At 43.7% G+C, this 14,897-nt stretch overlaps 1 long non-coding RNA gene across 1 annotated transcript; it reads left to right on the top strand.

Annotated features, from left to right (window-relative positions):
* The first annotated feature begins 9,399 nt into the window (after positions 1 to 9,399).
* LOC104856881 lies at positions 9,400 to 14,270 on the top strand. Its single transcript, XR_778738.2, has 3 exons — positions 9,400 to 9,476; positions 11,670 to 11,834; positions 13,029 to 14,270. It is a non-coding gene; the product is annotated as an uncharacterized LOC104856881 (long non-coding RNA).
* The last annotated feature ends 627 nt before the right edge of the window (positions 14,271 to 14,897 follow it).

Genomic DNA, 14,897 nt, shown 5'->3' with positions numbered 1-14,897 from the left:
TTACAGGATGGGGATTTAGCTCAGTGGTTCCACAGCCTTCCTCACAAGCACAAGGACCTGAGTTCTATCTCTGGTACAAAAAAAAAAAAAAATTATAATACCAACGTTGTGGATTTCATCTTAATATCATTGGACCATCCTCATTTATTCTTCCACAAGTCTTAGAAGCTTTATGGTGATTATTTTGAGGTTTCCATTCTTGTGTAAAGCACATGCTGTCTTCATCAGAAAGTTTGGCGTAAGAATTAAACATAATGAACCGGGCATGGTGGTGCATGTCTGTAATGCCAGCACTCAGGAGGCTGAGGCAGGAGGATCGCTGTGAGTTTGAGACCTGCCTGGGCTACATAGTGAGTTCCAGGTCAGTCTCAATGACACAGTTATGTCTGATGTCTGTAATGCCAGCACTCAGGAGGCTGAGGCAGGAGGATCGCTGTGAGTTTGAGACCTGCCTGGGCTACATAGTGAGTTCCAGGTCAGTCTCAATGACACAGTGAGACCCTGTCTCAAAAAAACAAAAACAAAAAAGAATTAAACATAATGAACATCGCAAACAACTTATAAAAATTTCTTAAATGTATTCTTTGGGCTAGTTGCCAAGACTATACTAAGTGATATATTTAAGTGTATGGGATCTGGGATGGTGTTTTGGTCTGGGGGGATTTTTTCCCTGGCAAACGACATGTATTGTTGATGTAAGTAGGGTATCTGATGGAAGAAATGTGAAAACAACCTTCACGAAAAATTTTTAGGATAACTTGGTGTCTACCTGAAAAAAATATTGTCTTTTAAATCTCCCCCCACCCTTTTTATGTTGGTACCGGAGATCAAACTCAGGACCTTTGTGCTTGTGAGGCAGGTGGCGGAACCACTGAGTTATATATTGTGTTTTAGACTCTCAATTTGAAAAACTTTCCACAGAATTAGTCTACACTCACCAGTGTTTATATGTAATGGCCCAGAGGGAGCTTTTATTTAGCAAATGTCTGTGTAATGTTAGATTCCACTCTGGTCTATATTATGCACCACATAATTGGACTTCATGATGCCATTATAAGATAATTGAATAAGTCAAACTATTTACTTTGTTTTGAATTGCTATACAATACTTTATCCTAAGTACAGGCACAAAGGTTTATTTGTTTATTTTGTTGTTGTTGTTTTTTAAAGGTTTATTTTTTTTTTTTTTTCTTCCTTTTTTGGTCATCGCAGTATGGAACACAAATGAGATTCTCTTAATTTCTAAAGGATAGTGTGGATTAAATTTTGGAAATGGTTGTGATGAGCCATGAAGTTCAGTCTACAGTGTAGGCCCTGCTCTTTCAGCCGGGGATTGAACTCAGGACTTTGCACTAGCCAGGCAGGTACCGTGCTGCTGGGCTACATCCCCAGCCCAAGTAGTCCATTTTTGATGACTTCTTATCTTGTTAAAATTGTGTTCACTGCTAATCACTGCCAAATACTTACTTCAGGAGCAAAGATATTCAGACGTATACTTGATGAAAAATACCAAGCTGGATTCTATTTTTATAAATTATCTAGTCTCTTTTCTGTTTTTGTTTCACTCACATTAGCTCCGTCTTCACATGAAAACAAAATGCTGTCTTGTATGAAACCCCCCAATTTTTTTTTTCCTTTTGGTTACAAGACCCATGAACAGCTTTTTTGCCTAAATTGCTCGTTTTTGTTTACTTACTGTCATGTGACAAAGGGTTAATTGCTTTCTTAAACATTTCTGTAAGGCAGGTTAAAAAATGTTGAACTTCAAGTTTTGAGTGATGATGGTCTTTGCTAGGAACAGATTTTGCCTGGCGTATCCAGGTACTCTCCAGGGTCTACTACTGATATTAATAAAGGAATGTAGCCGGGCATGGTGGTGCACGCCTGTAATCCCAGCACTCAGGAGGCTGAGGCAGGAGGATCGCTGTGAGTTCAAGATCAGCCTGGGCTACATAGTGAGTTCCAGGACGGTCTCAACTACTGTCCTGCTTTGTTTTTGAGACCCTGTCTCAAAAAACCAAAAAATAAAATAAAGGAATGTACTTCAGAATAGCAGTACATTTTATTCAGATGCAGAAGTGATTTCAAGAAACAATGACATTAAAATTGCTTTTTATTTACATATTTTGAAATTGATGCTATATTTTATTAATATTACAGTCACAACTTTTAACTCAGGGTTTTTTTTTTTTTTTTTTTTTATTAAACAGGGTCTCACTGTGTAGTTCAGGCTGGCCTTGAACTTGCAGTGATCCTCCTGCTTCAGCCGCCTGAGCATTGGGATTACAAGCAAGTGCACTCTGGCCCATCCACAAGAATGTAATTATACCAAAAGAAAAATTTGAAAATTTTATTCAGGTTATTGTAATTGGTTATTAAAAGAAAAAAAAGAAAAAGAATCCTGCTGTTTTTATTGTATTTTGATTTCATTTTTGTACGTATAAAGAGGAATTTCAATTATGAAAAAATAAGAAGATATAAATATATGTACTTTTATTTTCTGTCTTGACGATTTAGAGTTACAATATTATTTTCAGGTTGATTATTTCAAGTATGCAGGATGCTGTGTTTTGAAATGAGATCCTATTTTTTCCCCCAATATAAATTGTCTTCATAGAAATCTGGTTTTGGTTGTGGCCTAGTGCTTAATGTTTTACAGATTTCTCTTTTATTTGTTTTGTTGTTGTTGTTTGTTTGTTTGTTTTGTTTTTTGAGACAGGGTCTCACTATGTAGTTGAGGCTGACCTGGAACTCACTATGTAGCCCAGGCTGGTCTCGAACTCACAGTGATCCTCCTGCCTCAGCCTCCGGAGTGCTGGGATTACAGGTGTGCGCCATTGCGCCCAGCTGAATTTCTCTTTTAAATGCAAGACTTTTTCAACAAAATAGTGTTTGGTACTAAACATTTATAGTTACTGTGTAATTATAAACAGTAATGTATGTAATTATTTTGAATAATTATGAATATAATTATGTAGCATAAAAGTTAAGGTTGTTCATTATGATGGTATCTTAGATAGAATTGAACAAAGCTTTACTAGGGCTGAAAAGAAAAAGAACTTTAGGGCCAGGGATTCAGCTCAGTGGTTCCGCCGCCTGCCTCGCAAGCACAAGATCCTGAGTTCAATCCCTGGTACAAAAAAAAATTAAATATTTGGTTTTAGTGTGACATTTTCACACACACATATATTTTGAATGTATCCATCTTCCATTTTCTCCCTCATCCCCTCTTATTTTCTTCTTGTTTAATAATCATCTTGGGGCTGGGGATTTAGCTCAGTGGTTCGGTGGCCTGCCTTGCAAGCGCAAGGACCAAGTTCAATCCCTGGTACCAAAACAAAACAAAACAAAACAAAACAAAAAAACCCAGTCATCTTCAAACTCCAGGTTGCCAGGTGTGGTGGCACACAGCTTGGGAGGCTGAGGCAGGAGGATCACCAGAAATTCGAGGCCAGCCTGGCCACCCAGTGAGACCCTGACTCACAACAAGAATAACAGCAACAACAAATCCACACTCTCTTTTCTACTCTCGCGTCATCTATGTTAGGTCCATATATTAGAGGGAACACGCGATACTCATCCTTCAGAGTCTGGCTTATTTTGCTTCACATAATGTTCTCTACTTTATGTGTTTTTCCAAAAATGACACAATTGCATTCTAATTTACAGCTCACAACACTTCACTGTGTATATATACGACCCACCCTTCTGTTAATGGCACCAGGCTGATTCCATTACCCAGGCCACTGTGAATCATGTGCCAGTAAACATGGGAGGGTCGTGCCATTCTTCATAGGGCAGACATCATGCAAGGAGCCATGCCCTGGGCTCCGCTTCTCAGGTCTGAAGATTAACTCTTAGAGGTGATCAGGCCCTGACACACATGACTCACATTATTAAAATTAAAAATTATGAAGTCACAGGCCAGGGTTTAGCTCAGTGTTGCCGCTGTCTGCCTCCCAAGTGCACGGTCCTGAGTTCAATCCCCAGTACAAAAAAAAAAAAAAATTATGAATCCAGGCGTGGTGGCACACGCCTATAATCCCAGCATTCAGGAGGCTGAGGCAGGAGGATCGCTATGAGTTGAAGGCCAGCCTGGGCTACGTAGTAAAGTAAGACTCTGTCTAAACAACACGACATCAACAAGAACAAAGATTGCAGCAAACAGTTTACTGCCGTTATTAATACATGTGCTGAGGGGCTCAGAGCATTTACTCCTGGGAAAATCACAGGTTCTGGCTGCTTAATTCTTGCTCACGTGAAATCCTAAGTCAAGAGTTGAAACATTATTGTGCCAAATGGTCCTTTCTCTGCCAACAGACTCAAGGGAAATGAGGTCATAAGACGAAGGTGACCGAGTGATCTCAGAATCATAACACATTTCCAGGAATTGAAAATGCAGAAGTTTTTCAGGCACCAAAACGAGTAATGTGAAAGGGCAAAGTAGAGCTGCAGCTACCCGAGAAGTGTAAGTCTCGCCTGCAGGGAGCAGTTGCTTCTCAGCTCCGGCGAATTTTGCCGGTGCAATACAGTGTCGCTAGATCCTCCCATTTTTCAAGTGATTTTGTAAGTACATAAGTGGTACACACCTGTAGTCCCAGCTACTATGGGAGGCTGAGGCAGGGGGAATCACAGCCTAGCCTGGGCATTTCAGAGATTTAGTGAGAGTCTGCCTCCAAATTAAAAAAAGAAAAAGAGCCAGGTGTGGTGGCGCATGCCTGTAATCCCGGCACTCGGGAGGCTGAGGCAGGAGGATCGCTGTGAGTTTGAGAACAGCCTAGGCTACATAGTGAGTTGCAGGTCAGTCTGAACTATATAGTGAGACCCTGTCAAAAAACCAAAAAAAAAAAAAAAAAAAAAAAAAAAAAAAAAAAAGAACTAGTTGTACCTCAGTGCAAAGGTGCTGTTTTTAGCACCTGCTGTTTTGCTACCGTGAAGCAGGTAGATAATATAGATAAATTAAATAATATTATTTCACCTAAGAGTATGGTCTCAAGGCCCATCCATTTAGCTACAAATGTCTCAAGCTTATCCTTCTTTATGGCAGAGCAGTACTCCATTGTATAAAAAACCCCCACATCTTCTGTATCTATTGGTCAATTGACGGGCTGGCTGTTTCCAAGATTTACCAGCTTAGGCAATTTAGGAACTTAGAGAAAACTTGTCTCAAAATTAAAAAAAAAAAAGAAAAGGAGAGAGAAAGAGCTATAAATGTATCTCAGTGAGAAGGCCCTTGGTTCAATCCCCAGTACCATGAAACCAAAAATCTCTCCAGACTGAGAGGACATGGAAGCAGTCGGGGGAGGGACGTGAAAGCTCTGCGCAAGGCCATATTTATAGAGGTGCCGTGAGCCACAGACTGAAGCTCCTGAACCCCGTAAGGAGGGTCCGGCCACCGAGGCTGAGAGCGTTTGTGCTACATCGACACCCTTCCGGAGGAGCATCCGTGTTGGTGCCATGGGGTCTCCCTTCGGTTGTTGCTCTTTCTCTGCTTTGCTTTTTCTGAGGCATTTTCTCTTAGGTTCCTTGCAAAAGTCAGATAATTGTCAAACCCGTGGCTCTCAGGTGACTGCGTATCGGTGCTCTTATAAATCACGTTTTTGTCTTGCAGCTCGTTTTCTGAGGTGGGGCAAGGTTAACTTCTGAGCTCCTGGTAGGAACGCATGGCAGACGTCAAGTACAGGTAGTGGTTTCAATCTGCTTCTGCCCGGCCTGCACCTGGCCCTGCCTTTCTTTTCATGAAATCTAAATATAATCCCCACCTCCCCCAGGTTAACCGGTAGAGCACCTTCTCAGCCTGGCTTGGGGGGCAGGCATTGTCTTGTCTCTCTCTTGGAAGGCTTTGATTCTGCTGCCTCCATTTTGAAAGAATCCCAGGGGCTTACTCAAGCCAAAGAAGGGAGCAGTCCTGATCCTCAAAGGCAGGAGCAGGTCAGGAAGTCTCTGCTAACTCATGCGTGAGAGGGCTGCGGCTCCACCCCCTCAGTGGATGCCGAAGCCTAGCAAACTTTCACCTTTTTACTTCAAGAACACATCGTATCCTTTCTTTTTGGCATATCAGAATTGCCAGCATTACTAATGTTGCACTTTGGGGCCATTATTATATAAAACGGGTATTACTCGAATATAAGCACCATGACTATAAGCCAGCCAGCTATGCACCTGTGGCTAGCATAAGCTGCATAAGCTGGACTAAAGGTTGATTTACAACACTTGAGGAGCAGAGGTGGATGGCGACAGATTCATTATGTTATAGAGAGTGCTATGCAATTTAAAAGATTGTAGAGGCCGCCGAGTGTGGTGGTCATCACGCCTGTGATCCCAGCACTTGGGAGGCCGAGGCAGGAGGATCGCCAAGAGTTCAAGGCCAGCCTGGGATACACAGTAAATTAAAGGCCAGCTGAACTACATAGTGAGAGACCCTATCTCTAAAGAAATGAAATACTAAAAAATAAAATAAAACTTATGGGTAATTTCTGGAATTTTTCATTTAATACTTTTGGGTCACAGTTCCTCTGGGTAACTGGAAGCTCACAAAATGAAACTGTGGATAAAGAAGGACAATAGCTATTCCTCAATGTGCTTGGGGTTTGGTCTCAGGACCACCATGAATACCATAATCTGTGGATGCTCAAGTCCCTTGCATAAACTGTTGTAGTATCTGCATATAACCTACACATAACCTCCTGTGCATGTACTTTAAGTCTTCTGTAATTATTTGTAATAATTAATAGAAAGTAAGTGGCACGTAAATTGTTACTATAATATATCACTCAGGGAGTGATTATAAGGAAAAAAATCTGTACTTATACAGTAGAGACATAATTGTTTTCCTGCTTTGTTTTTGTTTTTTGAGGCAGGGTCTCACTATGTAGTTGAGACTGACCTGGAACTCACTATGTAGCCCAGGCTGGCTTTGAACTCAGTGATCCTCCTGCCTCAGCCTCCTGAGTGCTGGGATTACAGGCGTGCGCCACCATGCCTGGCTTTTTTCCTGATTTTTGTTTTGTTTGTCTTTTGAGACACTGCATTGCTATGTAGTTCAGGCTGCCCTTGGACTCAATATGTAGCCCAAGCTGGCCTGGAACTTGTGGCGATCCTCCCACCTCAGCCTCCCAAGTGCTGGCCGATCATGTGGAACCTGCGGCTGGCAGAACTGACTGTACTGGATTGCTGTTGAAACCTGCTCCAGTGTGGTCTGACCGACTCATGTCTTCTCTAAAGTGATTCTTGCAAAAGCCCAGGTGATGTCCCACATAGATTCTAAGTACTGGATCTCAATTCCCACTCATAGAGAGAGCTACTGTTGCCTGGAACATCTGGTCACACGGCTGGTGGTGAGAGCCTTAATTCTCCACTGCTTGCTGTGCTAGATCCAGTCCTCTGCAGATTAAGCCTCTCTGAACTTCCTTGAGCAGCCTGGAGCCCCTCTTCTCCCCAGTGCGTTCCCATGTGGACTTTGCTGCCAGTTGGCCTGCAGCCTACTGTGTTCCCTTCACTCTGAACTTTGGAGAATAAGGGACTACGATCTCCTTTTCCTCTTCTTCAGCGTCCACTGGGATGACGATGATGATGGCCATATTGTGTTAGTTTCCGTGACTGTCATAAGAAAGTACTGCACCGGCGACATAAAAAAACCAGGGCTTTATTCTCTCATGGCTCTGGAGCCCAGAAGTCCCAATTTCAGGTGTTAATGAGGCCATCCTGCCAGCAAACCTCTAGGAGAGAATCTCTCCTTGCCCTTTCCCGGTGAGATTTCTTGGCTTGTGCCTACATGATACCAACCTGTGCCTATATCTCCACCTGTCTCTGTCTTTTTTCTGCTTCATTTTTACTACTTTTTTTTTTAAATGTGCTATGGATAGAACCCAGGGCTTCATGGATGTGAGGCATACACTATACATTATTAGTCCTCCTTTTCTTTTTGTGATACTGGAGATTGATACTGACGTATATCTCTAGCTCTCTTTTATTTTTATTTTGAGACATGGTCTTGCTAATTGCTAAATTGCCCAGGTTGGTCTTGAAGTTGTGATCCTCCTGCCTGAGGCTCCCAGAGTACTGGGATTACTGGTACCTATGGCCATACTCTGCTTTTACTTGTTATCTATGTAATCTAGATAAATGTATTTTGAGATTTTTAATTTTTGATTTTTATGTTTTGTTTTTTTTCAGACAGGGTCTCACTGTGTAGTCCAGGCTGGTCTCAAACTCATGGTGATCTTCAGGCATTAGCTTCCTGACATCTGGGATTACAGTTTTGTTTTGTTTTTTGGTACCGGGGATGGAACTCTGGCCCTTGCGCTTGCAAGGCAGGTGCTGCAACCACTGAGCTAAATCCCCAGCCAGTATCTTGAGCTTTTTAATGACATCTGTAAAGACTTTTTCCCAAAATAAAATCACATTGATAAGTTAAAATGTACACATATCTTTCTGGGGGCCTCTTCCACCAACTATATGTCATTTTATAGATGAAGCAATTTTGGCTGAGTTATGGGATTTACCTAAGGCAAATTCATTGTCCTGTACCATAGAAGCCCGCCCACTTGAGAAGGAGAGTGGACTTTGCAAAACTTCACACCTATGGCCAGGTGTGGTCACACACATGTAATCCCAGCAGTGGAGAGTCTGAGGGAGGAGGATCATTGTGAGTCTGAGGACGGACAGCTACACAGTGAGTTCAAGGCCAGCCTGAACCACATAGTGAGCTCTTGTCTTAAAAATAAGTAAAATAAAATGAAATATCTTTAGTAGTCTCATCATAAGATATCAGCTCCCGCTTACATTACAGTTCTATAACTAATGGAACCGTTCACGTATCCAGGTGAGCTTCTTGTTTCAGATGGGTGCCACCAAGCCTGAGGGTATAACACTGCCTCATAAAGTTATGGCTCACAGTCTCATCTTTTCTTTTTCCCCTTCTTTTTTGGTACTGGGGATCGAACTCGGGTCCTTGCGCTTGCGAAGCAGTCAGGGGAACCACTGAGCCAAATCCCCGGCCCTTAAGGACCTTATTCTACCAATGAGTTCAACTTGTCTCTGTCCCCTTCCACAATCGTTTCCTTGAACAGGAACAAGAAAAACTGCCTCGGGTTTCATCTCTTTTTATTATTCTCAACTCTCTTCTCACCATTGTGGAGTGCAAGAGTGAGAAAGCTGAGACCAAGGAAGGTGCAGTAACACAAACTCTGGGTCCTAAAAGCCTGCATGGAAGATTTCAGCGCTCTTGTGAGGCGTTCTCCGTGAGGCTGCGCCACACTTCAGCTCAGAGATGGCTCTGTGGTCATGGAGCTGGCCTCGTAGGGATTCCTCACCAGCTTGGCGCACCGAAAAATCATCACTACGAGGAAGAGAAACAGGAGCACAAGAAAGACGATGGCAAAGCCTTGGTCCACGTCCACACTGCTGGACAGGCTCGCCTCTCCCATGGGGACAGGCACTGCTCCACGGCTGTCCAGCTGCAGCTACCTCTCCAGGTGTGTCTTCAGATTGGTCATAATCCTAGGCAAAAGAAGAGAAAACAAGTTTGTGTGTGTGTGTGTGTGTGTGTGTGTGTGTGTGTGTGTGTGTGTCTGCATTTCCTCCTAACACTGTGGAAACCAAATAAGGGCCAAGGTTTGGAAAAAAAAAATCATCAAGATTCATGTAAGAAGCACTTCAGAAACCAAGAAAGCTAATACAGATGACTAAAAAGACCTGCGCGTACATAAAAGCATAAGTCATCTGAGGACTTCCTCCAAGGCAAAACACAAGGGCCGCGGTTGTGAGGCCCCCCCCAGAGGTCTGTATACAAAGGTTTGGTCCCCAGAGTAGTAGTGTTTGGAGGTGCCATGGCGGTGAGGCCTCATGGGAGCCACACTCTTGAAAGGGATTATGCGTCTCTATCTCCTCTTCCTCCATTTCCTGGCTTGAGCTGTGAGCACCCGTCTGGTAAATGCTGCCTTCAGCAGAGGCCCAAATGAACAGGGCCGCCCAGTCCGGACTTGAACTTCGGAACTATGAGCCTCTCTTTACTCCATCGATAGCCTGTGTCTGGTCTTTCGCTATACAGTGATGCAAAGCCAACCCATACAGTGAGTAAGTGTATGTAACCCAGAAATCAGCTGGTGCAGCTTTTCCTTGCCAGATGCAGGTAAAACTATCTTGAACATCTCATATCTGCACGAAGTCCAAATCCCTCTAAGATTTTTTCAAATTCCCATTCCCCCACTCCCCACTCTGGATCATTATGTTTGACTGTGTTGTTATTCTCAAAATGAAAAATCAGGTATATCCCAGAAGGGATCAATTTCAGTTTTTAAAATTTAGTTCACCCAACAATTCTGGAAAATAATAAAGTAATGAGACACACTTTCCAACTTCAAGACTCATTACAAAGCTACAGAGATCAAAACAGTATGATACTGGAGTAAAGCAACATCCCCCCTTCAAATTTTGAACAGGTTCTCACTAATTTGATGTTTCCCAGGATGGGCTCAAATTTGTGATCCTCCTGCCTCAGCTTCCGGGAGTTGCTGGGATTACAAGCATGCGCCACCATGCCTGGCGCCTTTCTTTGTACATCCTGTGGTGGAGTGAGGATGGAGCTGGTAGAAATATGCTTGACTATAGCTCCTCTTAAGATGTGGGAGAGTCCTGGCCCCAAGGGCTGCAACAGAACAGAAGGGTGCTTACTGCCCTCGTCCTGACTTGGGGCTGAAACCCAGTTCCGAGGCGATGGGATAAGCTGCACTAGCATCCTTGACACTGGGGTTCTCGCGGCCACATCCTGGGCCCCCGTGCAGATGGACTGGACAGAGAGTGTAATGTCCTGGTAAAAGGGTGTAGCTTGGGCTTTGTTTTCTTTTGAGACAGGGTCTCACTATGTACTGTAGTTCCAGCTGCCCTTAAACTCACTACATAGCCCAAGCTGGCCTTAAATTTGCAGCGATCCTTCTGCCTCAGCCTTCCCTGTGCTGGGATTACAGACATGAGGCACCATGCCCAGGTAAAAGGGCAGTTTTAAAAAATGAAAGATGTGTTGTGGTAACCAGATTGTCTAAGAATCAGTGAAAAGCAGAGGAGTTGGCAGGACAGACATAACAGGCTATGAAGTGGGACTCGTTTTCATTACTGCTATGGTGCAGAGGCCCGAGCTGATCAAGAGGTAGGAGGTGCTCTTTGTGTGGGGGCCAGCACGCCTCGCAGAACTCACTGGACTGTAGTTATTTTACTGTATTTCCCCATCTAGATTCTTCTTTTTTGGTACCGGGGATAGAACTCTGGTGCTTGTGCTGGTGAAGCAGGCACTGGAACCACTGAGCTAAATCGCCAGCTCTCCATCTCCGTTCTTAAAGCTACTTATGTGTACGGTATCCACACGGTAGAAAGACCGCACACAAGTTTGCACGTTTCCGATGTGCCGCACCCACCTGTCAGTCTGTGTGCAAGGAGCGGCAGGTGGTGCGAAAACACGGTAGAACATACAAGGCAAAACATTTGTGGAAAAGAACTTATGAGAGCCAGAGTTCCAAAGGTCATGTCGACATTTCCATGTAACATCTTATTACATATTCAGGTTTATCTCATTTCAGAACATAGTTCTGATTTTGAGCACCAACCTTCACTTTTCTGGTGGACACAGCATTTTTTTTTTCCTTCCTACCCCACCCCCCCACCCCTGGTACCAGGCATCAAACTCAGGACCCTACACTTTCGAGGCAGCTAGCAGAACCAACTAAGCTAAGTCCTCAGCCCTAAAAAGCATGCATTTTCACGTGAGTGACATCGTATATGGCAAGAATTCTTAACAGCATGGGCAAGATGAAAAAAGACTCACATTTTGTCATTATAAGGTAATAAGTATGGTATGCTATCATTTATAAGGCTATGATAGATCTGTATATACTGATATAGGAAGATATCCTTAACATATTGCATTAAACAAACAAGATGTAAAATAAACACAGCTAGCAGGAGCTTCTTTTTGCTTTAAAAAAACAAAATTTGAGAAACTCTGTCCGCTGGGCATAGTGGCGCAAGCCTGTAATCACAGAACTTGGGAGGTTGAGGCAGGAGGATCACTTCCAGTTTGATATAAGTATGGTATGCTATCATTTATAAGGCTATGATAGATCTGTATATACTGATATAGGAAGATATCCTTAACATATTGCATTAAACAAACAAGATGTAAAATAAACACAGCTAGCAGGAGCTTCTTTTTGCTTTAAAAAAACAAAATTTGAGAAACTCTGTCCGCTGGGCATAGTGGCGCAAGCCTGTAATCACAGAACTTGGGAGGTTGAGGCAGGAGGATCACTTCCAGTTTGAGGCCAGCCTGGGCTACATAATGGGACCGCCTCAAAAAACCAACCACCACCCCCCCCCCCCCGGCCGGGGATTTAGCTCAGTGGTTCCACCACCTGCCTTGTAAGTGTAAGGACCCAAGTTCAATCCCTGGTACGGGGGGGGGGCGATTTAAAAAAAAGCAACCTCCCCCCAAAAAGAAACTGTCTCTGTATGTTTGGTTATATATGCTCTTAAAGTATCAAAGGATATGCAAGCCAGGCTTATCTCTGAGAAACAATTGGGAGTAAGATGGTAGGATAGAAAAAATTTACTTTAAATCTTTCTGTACTGTTTGATCTTAAGAAATAAAGCCGGCAGGAGGCTGAGACAGGAAGATTGCCATGAGTTTGAGGCTGGCCTGGGCTACATAGTAAGACCTTGTCTCAAAGAAAGAAAGAAAGAAAGAAAGAAAGGGCAAGCAAGCCAGCCTATTGAATTTATAACTAGAACAAACAGATCCTAGCTCCCACTTCCGACTAATTGTTGGCAGGATATCAATGACCAAATATAGCAAACACTTTCATATTTTAATATTTCCTTTGGAAAGGCACAATTTTTGGAAGACTAGCCATTCTACTAGCAACTTTCTCTCCTTTGTTATGGATTCTGAGCAAATAAAAACAGATTTTGTCATTATAAAATATTAAGTAGAATTAATTTTCATTACTTTTTTTTTTCTTTTTGTCTTTTTGACATAGGGTCTTGCTGTGTAGTTCAGACCGGAATTGAGCTGACTGTATAAGCCAGGCTGGCCTCCAACTCACAGGGATCTTCCTGCCTCAGCCTCCCAAGTGCTGGGACTCCCAACATGTGGCATCACACCCGGCCTTCAAGCAAATGGTCCTCCTGACCTGTGGTATTTATACAACACACTGCATTGTAGGTACCCGTTCTCCTCTGCACAAGTAGTTTTGCTTTCATCTTTAAAGAGTACAGTAAGTAGCCTCAGGTGAGAGGTTATAAATTTTATCTATGTAGTAATCAGTTTTGATCTTTCTTTCCACATGTGAAGTGTTTTCCCAGAAAACTAAGCAGAAGGTAAAGCCTGAGGTATCCATAGCCCATATGGAACTTCCATCTTTTCTTCCCCAGGATGGAAGAGGTGTACTATTATTGCCTTACATTCAGCTTCTAAACACACTTCTGGAGAACCAAGATGAGCTTTTTCAAATGCCAATAAATGAGTTAACTTGATACTGCGATGAAGAGCTTGTTCCTTTCCCCCTGCTGCTCTTATATGGAATGTAATTTTTTCATAAAAATTTAGTTTCAGTGAAGAGAAGTTGCACCTTGAACCTGTGTGACATCCAGGCAACTGCATCCAGTCACCCATCTCAGGTGCTGTATAATCTGCAGAAGAAGTCACTTTCCTGACAGGCTCCTCACTGCCCGTCCACCTCTGTGATGGAGACCTTTACACTCTCAGGAGATTTTACATTTTTTCCATCTGGGCTGCAGGTGGCAACTGTGGGCCCCGCCACTCACATCCTTGGCTGTGCTTAGGGGACAGAGGACCTGGGGACAGGACCACCCCCTGTGGGCCCCTGCCTGCCCCTCAGCCCTGCTCCTGGGGACAGGGATTCCCTGCAGTACAATTCAAGATCTTGCCCGGTGACCCAGCCTGGCAGGCACCCTTTCATCTCATTTGATGAGAAATCCTGGGCCAGCGTCTCTCTCAGGACACTGCGATCTGCCCGACACAGGAGAGACTCTGAAGGCTGTGTAGGGAGCCTGGGCCTTCCACTGACAAACCTGAGTCACAACCAGGCCTTGCGGATGGATTGAGTTTGTAAGTCAAGGGTCCACCGTATTGTGGTATTTGGCACGAGGGTGGAGCACTGCTTGCCTGTGGGTGGGTTGGTTTCTAATTCACACCAGAAAAGAATAGAAAAGAAAAGAAGTTGGCTGGCCTGGGCCACACAGCAAGTTCAAGCTTAGCTTGGACAAGCAAATGAGACCTTGTCTCAAATAAGACAAAACAAACAGACAAACAAGAACGAGGAAGAAGAAAAGAGGCCCAGCTGAAAGAACTTGGAGCAACAGAGAAGAGGACAGAGTTGAAACTGAGCAGAGCAGGAGGACCCCCCATGGCCCGCTCGGCGGCAGTTGAGAGCTCGTCCGGGGAACTTCCGTTAGGATGACGTTACCTCCGCTGAAAGCTGCTGCAGGTAACCCTGTTATAGTCAGCACTGTATCATTTATTGTTTGGTACTGAGGAGCGAGCTTGGGTCCTTGGCGTTTGTGAGGCAGGCGGCGGCCCCACCTTGTACCTTTTGTCCTCGCAGTGTTCCACGCCTCAGAGGTGCACAGACTTCACCCTCATCCCCAGGCCTGTCCGTTCACACTCTCCTGCATTGTTCTCCGTCCTCCACAGTCACCCTTGAGGCCTTCGCTTTCCCTGGCAGATCTTCTGTGAATGGCCACTGTAGTTTATTATAGTTTCTGTAGTCTCTGTATTCTCTGATGGAGTTATAATCTCATGAGAGTAAGGACTCACTATTTTTGTTTCTTTTTTTGTTTTGGTACAGGGGGTCGAACTCAGGATCTTGTGCTTGTAAGGCAGACAT

This window comes from Fukomys damarensis, unplaced genomic scaffold (assembly GCF_012274545.1).
Source record: "Fukomys damarensis isolate Sample0158 unplaced genomic scaffold, DMR_v1.0_HiC HiC_scaffold_33, whole genome shotgun sequence".
Lineage (NCBI taxonomy): Eukaryota > Metazoa > Chordata > Mammalia > Rodentia > Bathyergidae > Fukomys > Fukomys damarensis.
Note: the sequence above shows the minus strand (reverse complement) of the source record. Positions and strands in the feature narration are given on the sequence as shown.